The sequence below is a fragment of the Sus scrofa genome, chromosome 4 (genome assembly GCF_054392235.1).
Source record: "Sus scrofa isolate SSC_HxYL_T2T_F1_AM1 chromosome 4, Sscrofa_HxYL_maternal_Yorkshire_Landrace_v2.0, whole genome shotgun sequence".
Lineage (NCBI taxonomy): Eukaryota > Metazoa > Chordata > Mammalia > Artiodactyla > Suidae > Sus > Sus scrofa.
In genome coordinates, this window is record NC_139386.1 from 78,133,151 (window position 1) to 78,145,298 (window position 12,148).

The 12,148-nt window shown below is 39.1% G+C and overlaps 1 protein-coding gene across 3 annotated transcripts in view; it reads right to left on the reverse strand.

The window, feature by feature from the left end:
• Positions 1-12,148, reverse strand: part of LOC110260289 (uncharacterized) — a 57,626-nt gene that overhangs the window by 42,915 nt on the left and 2,563 nt on the right. Inside the window, exons 3-4 of one of the 3 annotated variants that reach the window (XR_014843784.1) lie at positions 7,477-7,563; positions 4,172-4,296 (exon numbers count right to left, since the gene is read on the reverse strand). The exons of 1 other annotated variant lie outside the window; for it this stretch is intronic. The gene's annotated coding sequence lies outside the window, so the exon portion shown is untranslated. The remainder of the gene's footprint in view (positions 1-4,171; positions 4,297-7,476; positions 7,564-12,148) is intronic. One more of the 3 variants, XM_085022319.1, reaches the window with a different exon arrangement.

Here is a 12,148-nt window from a genome sequence, read left to right on the forward strand (position 1 = left end):
TCCCTCAGTTTTTCCTTACATTCTAAAAATAAAGACAACAGTGCTTTCTCCTAGAACAAGTGGTTACTTCATGTGGGGACAGATTAAGTTAGTGGGGTTTTTTTTTTTTTTTTTTTTTTTTTTTTTTGACTCCCTTTTTGAATTTTCAAGTCCCCGCACTGAGATTAAAAAGATGTTTTGTAGCTTCCTTAACTTCTTCCAGCTTATTGAAGCCCAAAGACCCAGAAGACACCCCTGAGCTCTAAGCCAAGCTTATTATAAACCCCACGTCCTTGGCTCAAATACTCCTTTGCCACCTTTGAGCCACTGGTCAGTGTGCAAAAGTCCAAATAGTCTTCCTGTTGAGGACATGCAATCCAGTACCATATAGAAAATTTGATTCTATCTATACATCTGTACATCTGTATCTATAGATCCTTAATGAATTCAGAGAGGTAATAGATGATGTCATAATACATTCATTAAAGGAATGCTCTTAGATAGGTATATGTTTCCATTCTTTGAAACTAGTGTCACAGAAAAATAAACTCATTTTGTGTCCCACACTGTCAGGGAAAAAATGTTCAATATTATTAGGAGTGTTTTTGTGCTTTAACGATTAGAGCTAAATTATACAGCTGGACCAACAACTTTGAATACATATTCTGTCCATTGTAGGGATAACAAAGTTGTAGGGGGGAACATGCAGTGAACTACTCGGCTTCAAATCTTGGCTCTGCCACTGAGTATGATTAGGGGCTTGTTATAATGATTTTGTCAATGTGTAGTGAACAGAAAGCTATTTGAATGTATTTGAATTCAATTCAATTAATCAAATGCTGATAGAGTCTTTGTTTTGTGCAAGAAATTGTGCTTGGCATTGCAGGGGTCTCAGATGAACAGGACACAGCAATACTGCCCCAAACACTGGTTGAGAAGGGAGATCAGATAAAATACACAGAATGGGAACTCAGGGTGAAATATCAGAAGCCTCGTGAAAGAATCACCAATAGTTTTTCCAGGAATGAGGGCAGGCAAGGCCCAGATCCAAATGGAAAGACCAGGAGTAGTTCTAGAAAGGCAGTGGCAGTTCAGATAAGAACAGAAGTAAGAGGATAATGATGCTGATGGGAGGAGGTGCACGGCAGGGCTGTGTACCATTTAGGAACAAACACACAGAAGCCAGAAGTCAGAACAAATTAAAAGAATATGGGAGTTCCCGTCAATGCGCAGCAGAAACGAATCCGACTAGAAACCATGAGGTTGAGGGTTGGATCCTGGCCTCGCTCAGTGGATCAAGGATCTGGCATTGCCATGAGCTGTGGCATAGGCTGGCAGCAATAGCTCCGATTAGATCCCTAGCCTGGGAACCTCCATATGCTGTGGGTGCGGCCCTAAAAAGACAAAAGACAAAAAAAAGAAAGTAAAATAAAATAAAATAATATGAAGAGATCTGCTCTGGCGGAAACACAAAAATTGACAGCAATGAAGACTAGAAATCTAAGCGGGATTCTGGAACAATGATTATGAAGTTCTTACTTCACTCCAAAAGCTGTAAAAAAATGGGCAACATTCACTGATATGTACCAAGCACCTCTGAAAGCTTCTAGAATGAGATTAAATGCTGGCTTAAACTCTAGATGCAAAGAGAGTAAATCAATAGGAAGCAATCTTATGAGTTTTCTTATGTGAAAATAGCAGATTAAACTTTGAATGGAAATTTATAAATTAATTTACAATTTTTAAGAATGTGCTGGAACTTTATCACATTTTCCCAAGCAGCAGCCTCTCTGAAAGATCTTTTTTTTTTTTTTTTTTTTTGCAGGAATAGAAATAATTAAATTGAAGATTCAGTGTACCTTTTCAATCATTTTATTAAAAAACTCATTCTGGTTTTCTCTGAGGGAGAGATAAACCACTGCTAGAGAAGTGGCTAAATCTTTTTTTAAACCCCTGTTATTCACCATAAAATATATGACACTACTCCCAAATAACACCTAATCGAAGCTGGTCACATCAAAATCAGAAAAAAAAAAATTTCCTTTCAAAACAAGCTTTTTGTGCTTGTTTCTCTACCATATGTTAGAAGTACAAAGACTGAGATGTAATCTAGAACAGACGGGAAAAAAAAGCTTATAACAAATCATTACAACACAGGAATGAAGGCATACACAGCGTGCCTGGGGAGGGAAAGTGGGGCTTAATGAGGCTTTAAGGTGGTATTTTAAGGAGGTAATATTTGATTTGGGTCATGGAGGTGATGTGGTAATGGGATACTGGGGACATTCTTTCTAGACCAAGGGAGCAGTAGGTACAAAGCTAGAATATAAAGCAGACATACGTGGCTATTTGCAAGACAGTGAATGGTTTGGTGTGTTTGAGTATCAAGGAAATGATGTGCTCAAGCTGTCTTTTAGGTTGATAATCATGGCAGGAATATAGATAAGAAATTGTAGGTAAGGCGACCCAGTGAGAAGAAGGCTAGAGCAATGGTCCAGAGGAGAAAGAAGAAACCAGGAGTGGTTAACCATGAGCATTAAGTATAACTATTAAATGAGATATGTATTCCAGGAGGAAATGATTTATATATGTGTCGTGTTCTTCAAGATCTATAAGTACATGCTGAGATTGAATGACTGAAGAAATATAGGCAGAGATACCTAGAGGATAAATGGACATTGGTATCTGGGACACAGAAAATAGGAAAGGGATATATTTAGAGATACATTGGAAAATAGGTTGCAGTTGAAGCTATAAAAGCAGAAGACCATCCAGGAGGGGGTGGAGAAAGGCTTTTGGAGACTTGGAGCCTAGCGCTGTCTGGCATCCAGGGGTCACTCAAGTGGTACTTGATGAATAGGTGAGCAGGTGAGTGAGGGGATGATCTAACTTCTGCTGCTCCCTCCTGGAATACTCTCCTCCTTGGACTCAGTGACTCTCTATTTCCTTGTTTTCTCTTACTTCTCTGTTTCTTGTCCTGCTGCTTCCTCTCCCTGTTTTTTTCCTCCATGCCATACTCACCAGCTCACTATTCCCAAAGACAAATATGGCAGGATCCTTTAGCTAACAGGCTTCACAATATAATGGGGACCTTTTTTTTTGTCTTTTTGTATCTTTAGGGCCACACCCATGGCATATGGAGGTTCACAGGCTAGGGGTCGAATCAGAGCTACAGCTGCCTGTCTACACCACAGCCACAGCAACGCAGGGATCTGAGCCATGTCTGTGACCTATACCACAGCTCATGGCAACGCCAGATCCCTAACCCACTGAGTGAGGCCAGGGATCAAATCCACGTCCTCCTGGATACTAGTCAGGTTCGTTAACTACTGAGCCATGATGGGAAATCAGGGGACCATTTTTTTTTAAAGTTCCAAGGAAGTCATGCAAGGTGAGGAATAAAGAGGTGTGAAATGGACAGGTATAAATTCAAAAAAATCTCAAAGAGCACAGTTTCAGTGGAAATTTTTCAGGAGCAGAAACCCAGGTTGTTGCGGATTGACGAAGAAATGGGTGGGGTGAAGAAGAAGAGATAGGGAATAATTTCAAGAAGTTTAATAAAATTGGGTGGAAGGAGATAGAGCTACATTAGGAAGGGGAGGCAATGTCAAAAGCTGTTTTGGCTGAAGAAGGGGGGTTGAACTATGAAAAAGGTGAGCACTCTTTATACCAGGAACCCAACAATGCATAAAAAGGAGCTAACACCTGATACTTGACCTGAGTCTAAAAGAGAAAGAGGAGCTCTTCATGCACAGACCAAGCGTAAGGGGATGCCAGGCAAAGGAAACAGCAGGGAGAACAATGGCAGAGAAGTATTAAAAACATGAGCGTTACAAGTCATTCGTCATTTTCTCACAGCCTGTGGAATGCATTTTCAGTTTGTCAACAGTGTCTTCTAAGAGACAAGTATTTATTTTTTCTAAAACTCAATTTATCAAATAATACTTTGTGTCCTAAGGAAGCTTTGTTTAATTCTAGCCACAGTTTTATCCTCTATTTTCTTATATTTTTTTATAGTTTTTAGCTCTTATGTTTTAAGTCTGGGCTCTGTTTAGAGTTAACTTTTGTCTGTGGTGTGAAGTAAGAGTTTATCTTTTGCCTATGGATATCAAGTTGTTTCAGCAGAAGTTGTTGAAAAAACTATCACTTTCCCATTAAAGAACCTTGACACCTTTGTCGAAAATCAACTGACCATGTTTTTCTGGGTCTATTTCCAGACCACTATCATGTGGTCTTCATTACTGTAGAGAAGGTCTTAAGATAATGTAATTCTTTCAACTTTATTCTTCTTCAAAATTGTCTTGTTCCTTTGCATCTCTATAAAAAAGTTTGAAATAAGCTTATTAATCTCAATTTAAAAAATCCTAGGATTTCTACTGGGATTTCATTAAACCTATAGATCATTTGGGGCAAAATGATATCTTAATTACATGAAGGTCTTCATACTATGAAGACAGTACAGCTCTATATTTGTTTAGGTCTGCTTTCATTTCTCTCAGCATTGTTTTACAAATTTTAGTGCACAGGTTTTGCCTATGTTTGGTGGAATTTATGTCTAAGTATTTCATCTTTTTGATGTGACTACAAATTATTTTTTCAATTTCCAGTGGTTTGTTGCTCACATACAGAAATAGAATTACGTTTTCATATTGACTCCTACAACCTTGCTAAGCTCAACCTTTTCATGTTGGTATCCTACAACCTCGCTAAACTCACTTCTGAGTTTCAGTAGCTTTTTTTGTAGATTCTGATAAAGAACTTATATCCAAAACATATAAAGAACTCATACAACTCAATAACGAGTGGAAAATAACCCAGTCTTACAAAGGCAAAAGATTTTAGCAGACTCTTCATCAAAAAAGATATACTAGTGACAAACATATGAAAGAATGCTCAACATCATTAATTATTAGCAAAACTTACATAAAATATGATTGCAAACCCACTGCAATGGCTAAACTTAGAGAGACTGATAGTGCCAAGTGTTGGCAAGGATTTAGGACACTCAAATCTCACATATACACTCCTAGTAGGTATGAAAAAAGGTTAAGTCACTTCTGAAATCAGTTTGGCAGTTTCTTATAAATTTAAACATGCCTTTGCCATTAAATTAAGCAGTTACTCCTAGACTTTCATTGCTTTACCCCAAAGAAATGGAAACATATGTCCATATAAGTACTTACACTTGAATTTTTTTAGCAACTTTATTTGTAGTACTTAGAACTTCTAGAAACCCTCATGCCCATCACCAATGAATGGGTCAACAAAATTGTGTCATATTTATAATGGAATATTACTCAACAATAAAAAGGAGCAGGCTATAAATAAATGTGACAATGTGGGAAGTTCCTGTTGTGGCTCAGCAGAAACAAACCCAACAAACATCCATGAGAATGCAGGTTTGATGCCTGACCTTGCTCAGGATCCGGCATAGCCATGAGCTGTGGTACAAGTAGCAGATGCAGCTTGGATCTGGAATTGCTCTGGCTGTGCTATAGGCCGACAACTGTAACTCCAATTTGACCCCTAGCCTGGGAACTTCTATGTGCCACAACTGTGGCTCTTAAAAAAAAAAAAAAAAATGACAATGTGGATGAATTTCAAACACATTATGCTAAAAGAAAGAAATCACACTAAAAAGACCCACATAGTAAAAGATTCCATTTATATGACATTTTGGAAAAAACAAAACTCAAGTGACAAAAATCAGGTCAAGTGCTTTGGGGCACTAGGGGTTGAACGAAAGGATTTCTTGCAACAGGGCCAAAGGAAATATTTGAACTGATGGAGATGATTAGGATGGTTCATAAATGCACACATTTCTCAAAAATCATTAAATCATACATTTAAAATTAGTAGATTTTGTTGTAGGTTGATTATTCCTCAATAAATTTGCTTCACAAAGAAAGAAAAAGACTTTAAGTTACTGCTAATGTTGATTCCATCATCCCTTATCTGAGACCATACAGGCCAAATGAGTTTTGAAATTCACAATCTTAGAATTTTTGAAAGCCTATACTATATATTATATAAGCCCCCCGGATGCGATATTTGGCATAGCACCCCAAACACACTACGATCTGCAGCAATATTTATGGAATAAACACCAAGTAGGATCAAAAAATTCTGTGGAGAGTCTTTTCAGTTTAGATTAGATGTTGCCTCTAGATTTTGCTGCCAGATGTGTCATAAAACAACTTCAAGTTTTCAGAACTTTTTCAGGTTCAGAACTGAGATTAAGGGACTACAGTCCTAGCGAAGCAGTTTGGTATTTGCTGTAATATATGATTTGGGGATTGGGTGTAAGGGAAGGCAGATTGTAAGGTCAGGAAAAGATGAGCCTGGAGAGACAGGCAGATCACCGAGGGGCACAAGGTATGGTTTAATATTTTCCAAGTATATTTGTAAAACCACAGCTCCTAAAATGGCAGATTAATTAACAAAATCTCAGGAAAAGGTGTACCTGGTTACTCTTTTAGTAACAAACTCTGACGATTGCTTATGGAATCCTTACTGTAATGGAAATAGTCTATGAAAATCTCATTGTCCATAAAATATTATATTATATATATATATTATCTATTATAAAATATTACGACACAAATACATCAAAATCAGTTCCTGTATAAAAGCCCTTCAAGACTCCTCATTCTCTTCAAGATGAAGGTCTGGCTCTTAGGCAAATTTAGGGACCTGATTTCCTCCCTGAATCCCTTTACTGCCCCCATCCCTCAACCTAATCCTCCCTGCACCAGGCACCTGAAAAACTACAATAAATGCCCAGTTGCTTATTCTGATTGTTCCTAAACTTTTTCCTTGATGGCCTCTTTGACTCTGTTTATGCTCCTCTCTCTGTTTAAATGCTGTTTTCTTCATTCATTCTCTGGCGAATTTCTATTCTGGAGGTTATAAGTGAGGCTGCATCAAAAACATTAATGGGTAAAGCGGTCAAGGAGTGGAGGAAGGAAAGAAGGAGCCCCAGTCTGTAATGTTCTGTAGGGCACCTTACAGATAGAGGGGGCTGAATAGTCTCCTTAATTAAAAGTGATACAGAAGAGGCAACATAGAGAATATAATACTACTGTAACTCTTCCCAACTTGTCTTAACAAGGTGGAAGTGTTTACTTATTATGGCACAAATACAAATACAAATCTTTACCAACAGCTTCCTAAATTTAAATCTTTCTTGAGAACAAGCAAAAACATGCTGAGTTTTCTTGGAAAGACCACTTTTTAGGAAATGGGTATATGAGGGCCATCAATTCTATTTAAAGAGATTCTATCCCTTCCCTCCAGGAGCTTATAATCAGCATCCAACACAGACGTACTGGAACACCATTAGAATCAAAGTGGAAACACGAAAGCAATACATGTATAGACAGCAACTTCATTACATAAAGATCAAGTGTAAGCAGCTTTACAGTGGAAGGAAGCAGTGAGTGCTTTATCAAGAACTACACAGGAAAGGGGACCAGTTGAGAGGAAAGAGTCACTTACCTCATCAACCCTGGAAGATTTCATGGGAGGAAAGGGGCTTCGGCATCAACTATCAGCCCCGATGGGACCCACAGGGTCTCCTGCTGTCTTAAAAACATGTGATTTTTGATTAGTGAATCAAAAGCTAGGCATTGCAATACAGTATAACGAAGAGGAGGATTCCTTTTCTTTCACCTTTGACTCCAAGGTCATTCCAGAAGGCCATCTCCATCATGGAGAGTATTCTTTCACAAAAGTAAACTTCTAAAAATATATTAAATATTTGAATTCCTAGTTTTCTATCATTTCTGAAGTGTTGCCTGCAAAATCAGATTTTGCTGTTTCTCTTTGTAACCGATGCCCTCGAAAATACTCAGGAATGAGAACTAATGTAAAAGAAACCATTTTTTAGATCTCAAAGAGCTACAAGATATGCCTTGGCTCACTGTCTGGCTGAATTTTATTTATCCTGTCCATAATTTCTGAGCACAGAACCCCTTTAGATAATTAGAGCTACATTCAAACCCTCTGCCCACTGGATCTTTTAGGGGAAGGTGTATTTCAAGAAGAGGAAGGGTGTGCAGGGTGGGTGCTTGGGTGGCTCAAGAAACTTTCATTGTGTGCTGAGATTTTAAAATCAGTCCTAAGGAGAGCAATACATTCAAGATCACTGAGGGAAATTCTTTTCATGCGTGACTAAAGCCTCAGTGCTCTAGAATTACATCCAATTCTCCATGTCATATCTTCAGTTGAGATGTTCTCTGGTTGTTTATGAAAGAACTCTTGAGATATGCAATTCGAAGATATTACATTGCCTCTCAATATGACCCTCCCTGGTCCTTTAATCTTTCTTAAAGGTCTTATTTTCCAGCCCTTTAATCTTTTTTATGGTGAAAAAGGAAGCGCCCTTCCCTCTGCCTCACCGTGGAGGTAGGTGCTGACTAGTGTAAATCCTATAAGTTATATTTCTATTTTTCCACCCAAGTGCTACTTTTCTTGTTTAAATTGAAGTGTTGCTGTTGACTCATCATATCTTTTTGAAAAGCGACACTAACAAAATGTAGCTACGAACACATTTGAAAATAAGACCCAGAGTGTGCAAGGGAACCAGAATTATCTTTCCTTTGTACTGGTCTGGTTTCCCTTCGAGCAGACTTCACTGGAAAGTATAGGCCTTGATTATCTATTTTCACCAAAACATCATTTACCAAGGCAGGACTATGAACTCAGGTAAGCAAAATGCCTGTTCCTTTCATCTCAGCAATTCTACACCTACTCACCTTGCAGTTAACTTTTTATAGTACATTAGTTTGCATTTAAAAAAAAAAATCCGTTTAATTACATTGGAAAAACACTTCACTGCCACACTCCAGGCCGATACCATGTTGCAGCTGCTCCTATTTAAGGGATAATTGTAGCCTCACTCTTCTACAAGGAACTAATTCTGATTTTGAAAGGATTTGTCCTCACAGTTTATCCTGATGAGAGAGGACTGGATTATTGCCGCGTAAAATAGCGGAATAGTCCTATTAGAGCTATTATGCCACAAATGTATATTGTTGAAGATCAAAGTACTGTACCACACTCAATGGTAAGATGTACGGGCATGGCACACTTCCCATATTATGTAAAAAATACGGCATTTTATGAGTCATTTAGTGCCATGTGAGATATCTGTGGACCCTGTGTCATTTCCTTCAAACTTTCCTCATCATTCTGAAATCCTTTATTTTCTGGTTGAAAGACTTACAATCTAGTCATTTCTCACTAGTCTCCCCAGGAAATAAACTTCAGGACTCTGAGTTCTTTCACTGCACTATATTCCATATCGCATATCATTCTAGTTTACATTTAAATTACTTTGGAAAAATACTGAATGACTCTGGACAACAGTAAATTCTAACTGGCAAGTTGAGAAAATGCAAACATTTCCCAGCAAAACCATTCATGATGTTTTTCGGTCCTTTGAAACATGTGGACTCAGGGTTGGTTAAGTTCTAAGGAAGCAAAAATAGCTATTTCACCCCATAGCCTTCAGCCTGTATCCACATGCATAGCAAGATGCCTTAAAATAGAAGGTGGCCCATACAATGTTCAAATGAATGGTCTTTAAAAAGAATGAGGCTGTTCTTCTACAGAAGGGATTGAAGCATCAGCTTTACTGGAAATTTCACCCTTAAATAAGAGGCCAGTGAAAGATTGAATATTAATTTAGCTGTAAAATATGCTACACTTTGATTTTAGTTTTAAAATATGGTATTTTAAAATAAATCCTGTACGTTCTCTTGTGGCTCAGAGGGTGAAGAACCCGACTAGTATCCAGGAGGACATGGGTTCATGCCTGGCCTCGCTCAGTGGGTTAAGGATCTGGTGTTGCAGTGAGCTGTGGTGCAGGTCGTAGACACAGCTTGGATCTCACATTGCTATGGCTGTGGTGTAGGCCAGTAGCTGCAGCTCCGATTCAACCTCTATGCGGAGAACCTCCATATGCTGCAGGTGTGGCCCTAAAATGCAACAAAAATCACATATACAAGCAAAGAAACCATAATCCCCTAAACACTCCTACTATGGGTATCTAAGACTCCGCAACAATTACATATTTCTCTTTTGTTAAACTCTTAAAAGGTAACCCTGGACTAGGCTATTAGAAGTATTTAAGGGAGTTCCTGTTGTGGCTCAGCAGGTTAAGAACCCCACTTGTATCCATGAGGATTCAGGTTCCATCCCTGGCCTCGATCAGTGGGTTAAAGATCTTGAGTTGCCACAAGCGGCAGCAAAGGTTGCAGATGCAGCTTGGATCCCATGTTGCTGTGGCTGTGGTGTAGGCTGGCATCTGCAGCTCCAATTCGACCCCTACCCTGGGAGCTTCCACATGCCGTGGGTGTGGCCCTAAAAAGACCAAAAAAAAACAAAAACAAAAACAAAATCCCCATAAGATGCATCATTCTTTTAGTCCGTATATAGAGGAGAAAAACCCTTAGAGAAAAACTAACTCCAAAACCTAACAACAACAATAAAGACCCCTCAGGAAGTGCCACTGTTTGTTGAATGATTTTTATAAGAGTCTCATAAATCATGGATAGGATTAACTATCTAGGGGATATTTTCCCTAAAGTAACACATTCTGTATGTAATTTGGAGACGGATTACTACAAGATTTAGGACTTACCTACACAGTTCAAAGAACCAGTAACGTAAAATGTGGTCAGGAAAAACAACTGCAAATTTGAAAACACTACAATTTATGAAACCATAATTAAAATGAGGATGGGTAATATTCAGGGAACAAAATCAAACACTAAGTGTGGTTTGTAATTACTGGTTAGGGTTTCCAATGTAATTTGTAAAACAAAATGAGTCAGTGAAATTAAATGTAAAGAAATTAGGACCAGGTCTAGAATAGAGTAGGCATTTTATAAATTGTAGCTGTCCATATTCCCACATCAATGCTAGTAAGGAGATGTCTCCTTCATAGATACATATTTTCTGGTACGGAGAGTATATAAAGTTCCTAGTTCAGATGACCAAGTTGCAATTTGGAGCCATACAATGATTCATTCATGTTCAGTTAGAGTAACTGAGGGAACTGCCACACTTGATCTCTGAAAGGGCAGTGCAGGTGAAGGGGTCCTGGGAGTGGTGGTCCTCTCAGTGACCCCTTTTGAGTTCCAATCCCAAGTAAAACGCAGCCAGTAAATTTGCTAAATATTCATCCTTTTAACATTCCCTCTCTGCCCATCTTATCTTTCCTTCTAGATCAATTGTTCTCAATCCTGTCTGAAAGTTAAAACCACTGGGGACCTTTTAAAAAGTCCTATGCCCAGACCCTACCCAAAATGTATTGCACCAGATTCTATGCAGGAGGAGCCTGGGGGCAAGTATGTTTCAAAGCTTCTAAGGTGACTCCATGGACCAAACAAGGTTGGAAATACCACCGCAGAAGATAATTTAACTCTATCTGACACTATCTACCTGGAGATAACATCAGAGGCCATTGGTTAAGGGTTTGGTCTCACAAGAACCCCATCCCTTCCCCCCCCCCCCGCCAAGTAAACACATACCCTTCAGATACCAACGGCAAGGGTAGGTTGTTACCTGTGCCTCTGACCAATCAGCTATAAATCAGTGGCCCCCCCTCAAGGTTTATTAACTTGCTGGAGTGACCCACAGAACTCAGGAAAACAGTTCACTTACTGCTTACCAGTTAATTATAAAAGGGTATAATAGGAGTTCCTGTTGTGGCACAGTGGGTTAAGAACCCGACTAATATCCATGAGGATGTGGGTTCAATCCCTGACCTCGATCAGTGGGTTAAGGATCTGGCATTGCTGTGGCTGTGGTGTAGGTCAGCAGTTGCAGCTCTGATTCCACCCCTAGCTGGGAACTCCCATATGCCGAAGGTGCGGCCCTAAAAAAGTAAAAAGGCGGGGGGGATAATAAAGGATGCAGAAGAACAAACGGATGGAAAAGATGCAGAAGGCAAAGAACATGGAAGAGGTGCAAAGCTCCCATGTCCTCTCTGGCCCACCACTTTCCCGGCTACTGTTTACTAACCCAGAAGCTGTCTGAACCCCATCCTTTTTTTTTTTTTTCCATTTTAGGGCTTCACCTGCAGCATATGAAAGTTCCCAGACTAGGGTTTGAATTGGAGCTGCAGCTGCAGGCCTACACCACAGCCACAGCAACACAGGAT